Here is a 15,359-nt window from a genome sequence, read left to right on the forward strand (position 1 = left end):
TACATGTCATGAGGTCCCACAAGGAGAGTTGCAATGATCGCTACGTTTCTTTGAGATACAAGTTATTTTAGATAAGATGCATTGTAGGAATATTGTATATAGTTAGTTGATCTTAACTACATTTTGTCTATAGCTTTGTCCTTTTGCCACCTCATTTATTTCTGATGATGTTTAATACAATATGTAATCTCACTGCCGTGGAATTATCGGTAACACATATAATGCATCTTGTAAGTACCTTACAACTTAAAGGAGAACTCCGGTCAATTTTAACATTGAGCTCATTTTTTTGTAAATTTGGAGTGCTGTCAGTACAGAAATCGGTGTTGCCTACACCGTGTTATCCTCTTTTTAAAATTTGCACCCTGTTGACTTCAATGGGGCAAGTTTTAAACCTGCTTTTAGCCTCTTAACATCCTTGATGTGTCATTACAAGTGCCCAGCTAATGTGAGTGATTCCTTCAGAGTGAACACAGTGAATATGACTGCAGTAGATGTGAAAGATATTAATAAAAATGATGTTATTTCAGCCAGCGCACATACCTGTGTTTACATCCTGTTTTCGGTCGAAGTCCATAGTAATCGATTGTCGAGTTCACGCGCGTGATCATAGGTAACCTATGCGTGTGAACTCGACAATCGATTACTATGGACTTCGACCGAAAACAGGAAGAAAATACAGGTATGTGCGCTGGCTGAAATAACATCATTTTTATTAATATCTTTCACATCTACTGCAGTCAGATTCACCCGTGTTCACTCTGAAGGAATCACTCACATTAGCTGGGCACTTGTAATGACACATCAAGGATGTTAAGAGGCTAAAAGCAGGTGTAAAACTTGCCCCATTGAAGTCAACAGGGTGCAAATTTTAAAAAGAGGATAACACGATGTAGGCAACACCGATTTTTGTCGTTGTTCTCTGTACTGACAGCACTCCAAATTTACAAAAAAATGAGCTCAATGTTAAAACTGACCGGAGTTCTCCTTTAACCTTTTTTGCTTAGAACAATTTAACCAATTTATTCCATGTCTACATTTCACCTTGGTGCAATAGTCATTATTTCTTTTACATTCTTTAAAGGATTCAAACCCCCAAACTGAACCGGCTGGTGCCACTCCGGCCCTGGAATTGCCATTAGAGCCCACTACCCATGTTTTTGAAGAGCTTGGAGCAACATTTGTAAGTTCACTTGTTAAAAAGACTAAAACTGCATTGACCATTGGGAGACTAAGTGTGGTTAACTTCAGAGTTAACACCTTCTTTTTTTACATTTATATTTTTTTGGCAGAATATCCGTGAAGTCCTCAATAAGACACCTGAAGGGAAAAGCTTGGTTGTCAGTCTAGATGAACACAAGCACGTTTCCATATCTGAGAGGAGATCGATGGTCAGGATCCTCGTCTCTCACTTAATTGAACGTTACGGAGAAAAGTAAGATCACTACTTTCTATCCCCCTTTCCAATACCCTACCCCATCCATAAGCAGCTACTTGTTACCTTTGTTCGTATTGATAAACTATTTTCATTCGTTCCTTGAAGCGCCTATTATTATCGCTCTACTTTTTGTACTCAACTAGTCCCTATTGCCATAGCTGATCGTGATATCTACCATAATCATGCTTAGGTTAGGTACTTCTCTTTTTTTTTCGAAGTACCTGTGTAGTATGACTATCAGCCATACGTGACACACTAACGGTTGCAACAAAAGCATCGCAAAAAAGATTCAGGGACCCATCTTACACTCATATTAGGCGTAACAAAAACCAGATACATATTTGAAGAAAAATACGCAGGGAGAAATAAGACCAGGTAAAAAAATTATACATTTAAACAATCTCACAGCATGCTTTGCCAGGCCGCATTAGTCTTGCCTTCTGTCAGCAAGGCAAAAAACGCATGAGCACAAAGGATGCTGGGAGATCGTTTGGATGCATTATTTTAAGCTGTCCGTATTTTTGCCCGCATATTTCTTTCTAATGGAAATGCTGGTTATTGTTGCGTGTGACATGATTCTTAAAGTGTGTGTTTGAAATAATTACAGTATGTGAAAAAGTGTGTATTTGGAATAATTACCGGTAGGCTATGTGATGTTTATGACATCACCCTTACTGTGTCATATATTCCCGGTCGTAAGGAAGCATTTTGGCCCAGAATGTCAGCATACTTCAGCACTATGGGGATCATTGTAGCACTGCAATGACTCATGTTGCCAATGCTAAAGTGCAGCATTACCATAGCTATAATAGGGGGTGAATCATTCATCCCTTATGATATTGATAACATGTGCTTGAATGGGGTGTAATTAGTGGTAATGCATTAAAGACACCAAGGTAATAAAATAGCTTATCCTGATTGTCATGACAATCAAGAATTGTTGAAATCAATCCCACTTACTTATCTCTCGCACTTCCCCATATCTTCCCCGATTAATCCGTTCCCCGCTTCCATTTTCCTCCTCCCACGCCCAACACCCCTCTGGTTTAACTCTCAGCTCTCTTCTCTATCTTGATTCAGAGTGTTATGTGTTTCACATAAGTGAATAAACAAGACAGATCTTGTATCTAAAACAGAACTGCCACACCCAAAATTTTAAACTCCTGTTTTTGTCCAGTCCAAATTCAGAAGCCAAAGCAATGCTGGCAAAGGCTATAGTGGACCAGTTCACAAGCTTGCGTGACTGCCAAGGCACAGGCTATGTAAGTAAAGTTATTATCCTCATTACAATTTACACTCACAAAAAGTTGCACGGGAATTTGGAATGTGTAGTGATATTGTTAAAACAGTTTTGTTTAAACCCTATTGTATAAACTCTAAACTGATCACTTGTGGTGGAAATAGACAACAGCCAAATACAAGAAATTATAGCTGGCATATAATGACAGTCATGGACTCAAAAAATGAACTGGGCGTTTTTATTACACCTTATCAGAGTAGTGTCTGAAAGCACTGGGGAGACTGTTTACATGAACTACATTTGTAGTATTCATTACTCAGTTTTGTCTGTCTGTTTGTTACGGACCACCATTGCGTCTGAAATAAAAAATACTTACTGGTATTTATAAATAACTGTCAAGCTAAATATATTCCTTTTCTACCTTCTAAACTTGAGGATAGATGGTTTACCCCTGGGAGGCACCATAAACCTGCCACGGGATTCCTGGAGGAGCGCCTCCGGAATGTCCGAAAAAGAATCCGAAGTGGCAAGCGGGGGGCAGCAGCACAAGTGCCACAAGAGCCACTAAGGATTATACCAGGTACAGTAAGATGTCTTGCCCTTGAATTTCAATCCAGTTAATATCAATGCAACTGAGAGTAGATAGAAGTGATTTTCTATGCTGTTTTAAATAACTTTTTGGACTTGACCTACAGTGGCATGCCAAAGTTTTGGCACTCCTGGGCCCAGTATTTCAAACATAATCCACCAGGATTAATCCTGGGCTGATCCAGATTTCCAGATTTCAGATTTCAGATTTCAAATCCAGATTTCAGCCTCTGTTGGGTATTTCAAAACTTTTGTGACTAATCTGGATCACTTTGATCCCAAAATGCAGCATTATAATGATCCAACCTGAGAGGTGGATTTGAAGGTGATCCCATGTATTTGTTTCACATATATTCATTATTTTTTTAAAAGTCTGGAAGTTTTACTGGAGCATTTCCTCACTAATGGAAGAAAAACAGTTTCACTATTTCCAAAATTAGTGTTTGTACACATTTTCATTATTACACAAAATAGTGAAGAATTCTTTTAAAACAGTCTTAATGTAATTTAGCAACAAACTACTGAAAAAGGTCAATATGTTGCATGAATAACTTCATATTTCCCTTGACAGACAGGAGTAACATCAATCAACCTACCTTTATTTATAAAACACTTTTTCATACATAGAAATGCAACACAAAGTCCTTTATATTAAAGACAAAATAAACAGATGAAGAAACAAGAAAGAAGCCCACCTTTACCCATCAAGTCTCCCAGATCCCAGATCCAAGAGTCACACACAAATATAACATATACTCATGCACACATGTAATCACACACCAACATATATTCCATAAAATGATTATTACTCTAAAAGCTCCGTCCCATAGCTGCATTGGGGAGTCGAAGACACTGCAAGTTTAAATAAAAATGTTAAGATTAAGTAAAAACAATAAAAGCAGCACACCATGCAATAAAATAAGTTTAAGGAACCAGATAAAATTAAATAAAATAGAATAAAATGGGATTAAAAAGAGCTTTAGTCAAAGAAGATATTCTATTAAAAGCTTTACTAACATGTAGCCGAGTAATTCCACAACCATCTTGGGTCGTACATATAAAACAAGTCAGTGTGCTGTTTGATAGCAGCCTTAAGCTGAGAGAATCTGAGCAAACACTGACTTTATGCAACAGAAAATTAGTTTATGACTTTTATTTTGTACTTTTGAAGGAAGTATATTGAACTCACTGCCTTTAGATTCTAAATTACACCTCACTTCCTGTTTCCTGTCTGTGATCCTGGGGGCGGTATGGATTTGGAAATCTCTATCTGAGAGGATCAGGATCATTTTAATCTAATCTCGCAAAGTTTTGAAATACTGGGATAGAGAACTCTGATCCATGGATCAGGATAGTGGGATTTAGAAATCCGGATCTTTTTGATGTGGATTTCAGATTTTAAAATACTGGGCCCTGAAGATTCATGATAATTTACACTCCTGAAAAAATTTCATAGCATTTATTTTCTGGTTGAATCTGAGTACTGAGTGCTTTTCAAACAGACATTCAGTGTTGCAGTAGGTAGAGATATGAATCCTCAGAAGGGTGCCTAGATCTCCACATACCAGTGTACAAGTTAATTTGGAATATGTCAATCAATCACTGCTTGTTGGAATTGATTGATTTTTCTGCTGATGACAGAACAAATTATAAGCGGGGACCGGGCAGTCCAGTTGACAGAGTGGTTGAAAAGTAATGTGTGGCCACAAAGCCAGGTGGCTGCTTACATGGAGGAGACGGCCATCCACAGGGCCAAGTGGATCCGGGCAAATGGAACAAAGGCGGTGGTGAACATAATGATGGAGTTTCCACGTCTAGTGGACACGCCCGGAATGGTGAGCTTGCATCTCAAATCGTATGTGTGACCCTGTTAAATATTTGTGCCCCATTGCTTACTAAATCATTGACTTTTCCTGCACTTTTCCTGGACTTAGATATCCCAAGATTTTATGATGCTGCAGCCCGAGGCCCCAGACAAATTGACAGCAAATTGGAACACACTATTCGCCCCAAGGATCATCAGTCTGGCACAAAAAGAAAAAACGGAGATCACAAAAAACTTTGATCTTCTTTCAGCAGGTAATGTTATTTGTAGAATGTTGATTTGAGATTTACGCTTGTGGGACACTGGGACTTCTCTTCTGCTTATACATTGTTTATTGTTACTGTATTGCAAACAATTAATAAATGAACACTTTTCGGTAACACTTTACAATAAGGTACACAAAAAATGCTTAGTTACTAGGGAACTACCCATTAGTTCCTGATTAGTTCCCTAAGGAGTTCCCTAGTAACTAAGCATTCTTTGTGTCACTTATTGTAAAGTGTTACCAGATGAACTAATCAGGAAATACTGGTTACTTACTAGGGAACTAATCAGTTAACCAGTACTTACTGGTGAACGCCCAACTCAGCCTTATTAGGGGACTACTGGTTAGTAACCAGGGAAAACAATAAGTGTTACCAACTTTTCCAATATTGTGAAAAATCTTCCTTCCTCCAACCATAAGATACATTTACTGTTGTATTTGACTGATGAATCTATCATATATATTTTACAGACAAACAAGGGGAGGTTGCGTTGCAGCTGCTCCCGGTGTTGCTGCCAACCGGGGTATACAAGGTTGGCAAAAAACTGTGCCGCCCCAGCCGCCTTGAGCTGAGCAGGGCTTTTATTGATGTTCAGCCTGTAAGTTACAATGATTTTTACCTGAATTTATTTTTCTTCCTTATTATGAAGCTAAGGCATAGCACGTAAATCCTGACAACTCTGGTGATATTGCTGTTGCTGTTACAAGTACCTGACCTGTTCAAACAACTTCCTTTTGTTTTGTTTTTCTTACAGGTTGGAACTAACCTGGCAGAATACCTGACAAAGGCACCCACAGAGTACCCCTTTGTACTCATGTTGGGGGACGGGCATCAGTGCTCCCAGGCCTTTGTTGTCATCAATGGGACGGCTCTGGAGCACCCTTCCCTTCTGGGAGCTGTAGATGTCTGCTTTAAGGCTTTTTTTGTTTTTGACATCGCATACCCAAAAGTTTGCAGCAAAGTTTGGGAGTTTATCCAAACAGCGCTCTTTGAAATCCCTGGACAAGAGGCAAATGAGGTCAAAATTCTCCGGGCTCAATTTAATTCCATTTAAATTTGTTGCATTCTTGCATTAAATATTTGTTCTATTGTTTGTTTTATTAACTATATACTTTTTTATTGTTTTTAAATGGTGTTCTCTGGTTCTGATATTGTGCAGCAGTTTGGGTGAATTTGTAAATGATCTTCAAAATGAACTTGAACTAAATGTTTAATGAATTGCTAATGAATTCATTTTAAATTGTAAATTCTTTATGAAATGAATAAATATTTTTAAAGACCAACTCATGTCAATTGAAGATCTTTTAATTGGTAAATAAGAAATACAAACATGCATTGATAGAATAATGTTTTGAATATTATCTTTAATTTTATAAAATAACTGTACAAGTTGCTCTCATAATGCAAAGGTTAATTGAAAAAAGTAATTTTAATCCAAATGATACCCATGACCCATAATTTGGGTTGTATTCTTCAACCCATTGTTTAGTCAGTTCAACCCAACAATTTAGTAATTTCTACCCAACTTTGGGTAGAAAACATAACCCAACATGTTGGGTTAAATCAATAACCCAACTGGGTTGGGTTAAAATAACCCAGCGCTGGGTGAGACCCTTTTTGACCCAGCAGCTGGGTTATAAAATAACCCAACTTGGGTTGTTTTCAACCCAGCAGTTTTTAGAGTGCAGTTATAACACATATTATCTATTATCAGGCCGATCTGACTGCTTTAATTCCAGCAATTATTCACTCTGAACATAAATATCTTAAAGTTTGAGATATTCACCTGAACTGAAAATGTAACTCAATTTCAAACAGAGTAAAAACACAATTGAATCATACAGAATGAACAAAACACTGAATTATAAGCACAACATGAGCAAAAGAGATTCAGTATCATTGACTGAACTACAGAAAGGAGCAACATTTACATTCTGATGTCAAATCTCTTTTTCCATGTATGATTTCTACAATAAAAGATGAACTAAATATGAACTCAGTGTAGAAATAAATGAAGGAAAAACAAACCTGTAATAAACTGATTAAACTCATAGTGAGACACAGTGTGGAAATATGTTTAGAATTCCTTTTTTGTTGAAAGGAATAATGCTATTCTTATATTAATATCATTGTTTTAGATTAAATTAGTATACAACAATATCAGTAACACTTTATTAAAAGCCTTCATACATATTGCATTATAAAAGCATGTATGATCTATTGAATACATTGTAATATTATCTATTCATTGTTACACCTTTAGAAATTATAATACATTAAAACTCATGACAAACAACCAATTTCAGATGTTTCAGACCTCAGATGTAACAAGAATTTGTAACTATTATAATGCATTTTAACTTTTGGTTACAATCATTTATGAAAAAAATATATAAATTGTTATAATCTACATTATTGAAACCTTTATAATGCATTATACATAAAGGCTTCAAGTAAAGTTTCACCACAATATATAATAATCATTATTATTAATAAATGTTGTTCTTGTTTCCACTGTAAAACACTTTCTGAAATCTAAATTGTATTTTTTTAAATATGTAATTAAATAGACTTACATTTGATCACCAGTTTAGTTCCTCCACCGAAAGTCCACCACAGTGATACAATCTAATGAAACGCTCGTACAAAAACCTCTATTCCACTCGAGTGAACACACACTCCAGCAGAGAGAGAGAAACAACACTTCAACACACTGATATTAGAAGATCCTCAGCTCTTCTCAACACTCACTCATTCAGATTTGACTAAATGCTTTCTGATATAACACTGTTTAAAGAAATATATTTGATGAGCTGTGACCTCTGAGGTGACCTTTGACCTCTTTGATCATGGATGATGTTGTGGAGTTTCTCATAATGATGCTTCTGTTCTTCATATGCAGATCAATCATCATGATTGACAGAAAAACCTGCAGCTTCAGACTTCAATCTTCAGTGAAAATCTCTTCAAATAATGAGTTTATTGAATATTAGAGCCAAAGTCAATAGAAAGTGTCAACAATGAAAATATAAAAGGTATTTTGCATGTTCTACACAGTCAAGCATGTTTTCATATTCAAGGTCTGTTCTAAAAGTATCTGGACTGGTTATGAATCTCCACACAAGATCATGAAACGTGAACAAGCTCTAATATGTCTCCATCTTTAACAGCCTGTTTCTTCTCCATTTGATGATTTCAGACACACATGAGGCTTCATGATAGATGGAGTGACACCATGAACTCTGATTAGAGATTCACAATCAGTCCTGATACTTTCTGAACAGACTCATGATTCATGATCTTACTTTAGTGATGGCGGTTCATCTAGTGGAAGTGTAGCAGTGATGATGGTCACATGACTGAATATGGACACAGAGATGGACGTTCATCTGCACATCCTCAGTGTCTCAGGAGTCACAATAAAAATACAAAATAAAGTCATGATTCTGTAACTCTAGTGTATATGAGTTTGTTATCAGCACAAGCTGTTGTAAATCCTGCCCACTTCTTTGCATTGTCAGCACATGCTTCAGTGCTCTGAGAGTGTTTATAGTGCTGTGAGTTTAACACTTCATGACTGAGAGCAGAACACAATCTTCATCATCACACAAGACTAAACTACAGCAATGAACACAATCAACATCTTCATCTGGACCATTGCACTGTTTATTCAAGGTTTGTTTTTATAATGATTATTAATTCTCTTAATATGTGAAATATATTTATCATATACTGTATATCATATATATATAATTTTAATTTTTGTTTCTGTTTTCTTCCAGAGTGTAGAGGACAGTATACTGTAACTCAGAGTCCATCAATAACAGCAGTTCAACCAGGAGAAGAAGTCAGAATAAACTGTAAAACCAGCAGTAATGTGTGGGGTAATAATTGTTTAGCCTGGTACTCACAGAAACCTGGAGAAGCTCCTAAACTCCTCATATATTATGCAACAAACCGTTATACTGGAACTCTATCTAGATTCAGTGGCAGTGGATCTGGCAGTGATTTTACTCTGACCATCAGTGGAGTTCAGACTGAAGATACAGGAGATTATTACTGTCAGAGTTTACACTATCCAGGCAGCACTAGATGGTTCACACAGTGATAAAGAGTTGTACAAAAACCTCTGTCAGTCAGACGTCACAGTGACTGCACTGATACAGCTGAGAGAAACTGCAGCTGCTGATGGAGGATCACAAACTACACAATATCAGTGTTTAGTTCAAAGTTTCTAAAGACCTTAAAGGTAAATATGATATAAGATATTATTTATGCTAAAATACATAAACCCAGTTCATTGTTCATTGACTAATATTAGTTTGTAATTCATGTGTGTCTCTCCCTCAAATGCAGGGCCGGCTCAGACTCCGCTGGTTTCCTAGGAGAGATTTTAGATAGATCATTCATATGAATTACAACTTACTATAATATAACATGAATACTGATGAATGTTAACATAAATATGAAATAAATAAATGTTGAAATAAATAATTTATAAAAAAATCTGGAAAAAAAAGAATCACACAAGAATTAAACTAGAATTAGTTTCCACTGTTATGCTGATGACACTCAATTGTATATTTCATCAAGACCAGATGAAAACGCTAAATTATCTAAATTGACAGAGTGTGTTAAAGATATAAAATACTGGATGACGTGTAATTTTCTGCTATTAAATTCAGATAAAACGGAGTTATTACTTATTGGCCCCAAAAACTGCCCACAAAACCTCTTGCAATACAATTTTAATTTAGAAGGATGTCCTGTTACTTTATCCTCTACAGTAAAAGACCTGGGTGTTATATTAGACCGCAACCTGTCTTTCGAAAATCATATTTCATATGTTACAAGAAAAGCCTTTTTCCACCTTAGAAACATTGCTAAGCTACGTAACATGCTATCAGTTTCTGATGCAGAAAAGCTAGTTCATGCATTCATGACCTCGAGACTAGATTACTGTAATGCTTTATTAGCTGGTTGTCCTGCATCCTCAATAAACAAGCTACAGTTAGTTCAAAATGCTGCCGCTAGAGTTCTTACTAGGTCAAGAAAATATGATCATATAACACCAATTCTATCGTCTCTACACTGGTTACCTATTAAGTTCCGTATCAATTACAAAGTATTACTAATGATCTATAAAGCCCTAAATGGTTTAGCTCCTGGGTATTTAACGGAACTTCTATCACCTTACAATTCATTGCGCTCCTTAACCCTCTGGGGTCTAAGGTGTTTTTGGGGTCCTTGAGATGTTCTGACATGCCCTGACATTTGTGCTTTTTTCAGTTGCTTATAAACATATTAATGGCAAAAAAAATTTTTGTCTGCATGTCTGCATTTTTGAGAGAATAATGTTTATGCGTGGTTATTGAAAAAACTAAAAACTAAAGTTTCTGAAATAAGACCACAAAACACATACTAAATATGTGCCAATAAGACTTTTGTCTAATGGATGTCATCGCCTAGTGTTTTTTCTTCAAAATGATGTGAAAATCACCCTGCCTAATCATTCACATAACACAATACATCGATTTGAATTTTGCAAAGCACTTTCTGTTTGGAAAGGCAATATGCGGAGTGGGCGTCAACGATCATGCATATTTAGTGGTTCACACCTGAGGAGACAATGGGGCCTGCATACTTAATTAGCCATTCATTCAGGTGAGTCACTGAGCCACAAGAATGCAAGAGCAACAGTTGGAAGCATCTCAATTCTTTTTTATTTTTCCACATATTGTGCTTGCAATTTGGCCTATAATATCCAAGGAAAACATGTCTAGTAATTGTGCAGTTAATTCTCATACTGTATTTTCAGTTTTGGAATATTTATCCTCTCCCCAAATTTGTCACTAATAAAACACAATAAAAATTATTTAAAGAAAAGGCTTTTATTTACCTTTTAATAGTTTGTTTACATCTACCTTGTAAATATATTTTTTTATTAAAAAGGTTACAATTACAACAACAATTCAAGTGTAATCTTTCTTTGTAAAAACTAAAGTATACATTTTATCATACATATTTCAAAGTAAGGGTTTGATTGATTATTTGATTACTTTATTTTTGACAAAACATACTATATTTAACATGAACAAATATTGGCAAACAAAAGCTTATTTGAGGTGGCAGATATTTTACAGTAAAAATGTATAATCTATCCAAAACTAATCAACGAAATGTTGTCTTTCATATGTCTGTAACATAGGTCTTTCATTTTTATTATAATAAATATAAATGTTAATTTGCAGTTTAATACGTTGCTTATACAAATACTTTTTATTTCAACATATTTCAGTCGATTTTTACTCAGTATAGAAATACAGTTTGCTAAAACCGAAACATTCATTCACAAACAGAAACGCCTGACTGTAACGTTGTTTTTATGAAATATTAGGGCATATAAATGTTAATTTTCAGTTTAATACGTTGCTTATACAAATAGCCTACATTTTATTTCAACATATTTCTGTCGATTTTTACTCAACTCAGTATAGCAATACAGTTTGCTAAAACATCATCATTCATTCACACAGAGACGCAATTTAAATTTAAACTGTCTTTTTGCGAGCTGTGGTAAAAAGCGCGCATCTCTGCGGCTGCCGTTCATTCATTCACAGAAACGCGATTAACTTGAGAAGGAAAAAAAACTTACTACAGTATTCGGATCCTCTCTCCTCGCAATACCCGCACTCTGAGGTAGATTTTCCATTATTATTATTCCTCACAGCGCTGCCAGATGATGTAAACACGTAGGCTACAATGATATGATTAAACTTGTGTTTTCTCGAGCTGATATGGGGGCGTTCACAGGTTTGCTTGGATTGCCTCAGTAATTTGCTTTTGAATAGCACACGCTCTCCGTGGGCGGGTTCACATTACATTTGAATGAGCTCTAATTAGCTCGACTGGAATCGCTCTCTTTTAATACAGATTTCACAAGATGAGAATATTTGTTTTTTATATAAATTACCTCATTTAAAAGAAGATAATTCAAGCTTCATGCCTGTGTGTCTGTATGCCTGTTTGACTGAGTATTCGCTGAGTTACAGTTCATTTTCGGACGCGTTTCAGAATGGTCTTCACTGACAGAGAGAAGGCAGAACTCGCATCATGTTTATTTTTCTTTATTTGGCAAAAAGCACAACACTTTGTTTTTATTGTGAGTATACACAAAAATAATACACATTTAACAGAATCGATTGATGTATGAAACTTGCTTGTAATATCAAAGTCAACAGAGCAAAATTAATTTCTTTTTAACTGAACTGAAAAAAAGCGAGCATATCGCGCCGGCGCGATTGTCGACCTCAGGGGGTTAAGATCACTAAATTCGAGGCTTCTGGTCATTCCTAGGATATCTAAGTCAATAAAGGAGGGAGGGCGTTTTCACATTTAGCTCCTAAACTCTGGAATGGCCTTCCTGATATTGTTCGAGGCTCAGACTCGCTGTCCCAGTTTAAAACTAGATTAAAGACGCATCTCTTTAGCCAAGCGTTCGCATAATACTACCTTTTATACTACAGTTGAATCATATCGAATGCATTAATATTATGAACAGCAGCTATGCTAATTATTTCCCATCTGCTTTTCTGTCATTATCTCGGGACGCTAATCCTGAGGTAAATAGAGTTCGTCAGCTCCAGGTTGTATCCAGCCTCTGATGGAACCTTCAGATGCCCCAACACCCAAGAAGAAACGACTCGACGCCCGTGAAAAGATGACTCGACGCCTGTGAAGAGACGACTCAACGCTGGCGATATATAATGCCCTAAATCAGACGTCAGCAACCTAAGGCACGCGTGCCAACACTGGCACACAAGCAAATGCGAGAGAAGTGTATGTATTTCATTCAGATAAAGTAGTCTACCTGCACACAGATCCACATTTTGATGTAATAATTCCTCATAGTAAAAAAAGCTTATTTTATTAAGTTAGGAGGATTGATCCACTGGTGACCGAAATTAGCCGATTTTCACGTGATCGGCCATAAACGGCGACCGGCTGGTCAGTCTGACATATGCCGATTTTATGCTGGTCAAATGCACTCGGGCTCCGCATGATTAACATCGCGCAACATCAGAATCACATGTGCACACGGAACGCACATGTAGGAAACCTTGTGAATTACGGCTGTTTCAAGCATTTTTTTTTCGTCGTGCATGTTAATCAATAAGTGCATTCACACCAGGAGCTGGAGCTGGAGCAGCGCGTGAGCGCCCAACAGGAGTGTCGCGTGAGCAGCAGTGAAACGGGGGTTTCGCCGCCGAGTCTATTTTGTCTGCGCTGCTCACGCTCAATTAAAGTGAAAGCACACATTTGATAGACAAAATAAATATGATTTCAAACAAAAGTGCCTAAAATGCACAGAATGTGCATGTCTAGTGTGTTTTAACAAGAACTGGATTAGGTTATGTCAGAAAAGAAAATGAAGACTCAAAAATATTTATATAAAATTTACCCATTTAAACTTGTTTTTATTATTCAGTTTGGGTTAAAGGATATGATCCATCCATCCATCTTCTTCCGCTTATCCGGGGCCGGGTCGGCGGGGCAGCAGTCTAAGCAGAGATCCCCAGACTTCCCTCTCCCTAGACACTTCCTCCAGCTCTTCTGGGGGGACACCGAGGCGTTCCCAGGCCAGCCGGGAGACATAGTCTCTCCAGCGTGTCCTAGGTCTTCCCCGGGGTCTCCTCCCAGTGGGACGCGCCCGGAACACCTTCCCGGGAAGGCATCCGGAACAGATGCCCGAGCCACCTCAGCTGACCCCTCTCGATGTGGAGGAGCAGCAGCTCTACTCTGAGCTCCTCCCGAGTGACCGAGCTTCTCACCCTATCTCTAAGGGATCGCCCAGCCACCCTGCGGAGAAAGCTCATTTCGGCCGCCTGTATCCGGGATCTTGTCCTTTCGGTCATGACCCAAAGCTCATGACCATAGGTGAGAGTAGGAACGTAGACTGACCGGTAAATCGAGAGCTTCGCCTTGCGGCTCAGCTCTTTCTTTACCACGACAGACCGGTACAGGGACCGCATTACTGCAGAAGCTGCACCGATCCGTCTGTCAATCTCCCGTTCCATCCTTCCCTCACTCGTGAACAAAACCCCAAGATACTTAAACTCCTCCACTTGAGGCAGGAACTCTCCACCAACCTGAAGTGGGCAAGCCACCCTTTTCCGACTGAGGACCATGGCCTCGGATTTGGAGGTGCTGATTCTCATCCCAGCCGCTTCACACTCGGCTGCAAACCGTCCCAGTGCATGCTGAAGGTCCTGGCTTGATGAGGCCAACACGACAACATCATCCGCAAAGAGCAGAGACGAAATCGTGTTGTCACCAAACCTGTCACCCTCCGGCCCCTGGCTGCGCCTAGAAATTCTGTCCATAAAAATCATGAACAGAACCGGCGACAAAGGGCAGCCCTGCCGGAGTCCAACACGCACCGGGAACAAGTCTGACTTACTGCTGGCAATACGAACCAAGCTCCTGCTTCGGTCGTACAGGGACCGGATAGCCCCCGGACCCCGGACCCCATACTCCCGGAGCACCCTCCACAGGCCGCCGCGAGGGACACAGTCGAATGCCTTCTCCAAATCCACAAAGCACATGTGGACTGGTTGGGCAAACTCCCATGAACACTCCAGCACCCTGTAGAGGGTATAGAGCTGGTCCAGTGTTCCACGGCCTGGACGAAAACCACACTGTTCCTCCTGAATCCGAGGTTCTACTATCGGCCGGATTCTCCTCTCCAGTACCCTGGCATAGACTTTCCCAGGGAGGCTGAGAAGTGTGATCCCCCTGTAGTTGGAACACACCCTCGGGTTCCCCTTCTTAAAAAGAGGGACCACCACCCCGGTCTGCCATTCCAGAGGCACTGTCCCCGACTGCCACGCGATGTTGCAGAGGCGTGTCAGCCAAGACAGCCCCACAACATCCAGAGACTTGAGGTACTCAGGGCGGATCTCATCCACCCCCGGTGCCTTGCCACCGAGGAGTTTCTTGACT

General features: G+C 38.6%; 1 long non-coding RNA gene across 1 annotated transcript; it reads left to right on the plus strand.

The window, feature by feature from the left end:
• The first annotated feature begins 116 nt into the window (after positions 1-116).
• LOC307151184 lies at positions 117-5,311 on the plus strand. Its single transcript, XR_013819835.1, has 6 exons — positions 117-230; positions 1,085-1,183; positions 1,293-1,435; positions 2,616-2,700; positions 4,908-5,101; positions 5,201-5,311. It is a non-coding gene; the product is annotated as an uncharacterized lncRNA (long non-coding RNA).
• Positions 5,312-15,359: the final 10,048 nt, after the last annotated feature.

This window comes from Squalius cephalus (genome assembly GCF_949319135.1).
Source record: "Squalius cephalus genome assembly, chromosome: 23".
In the NCBI taxonomy this organism is placed as follows: domain Eukaryota; kingdom Metazoa; phylum Chordata; class Actinopteri; order Cypriniformes; family Leuciscidae; genus Squalius; species Squalius cephalus.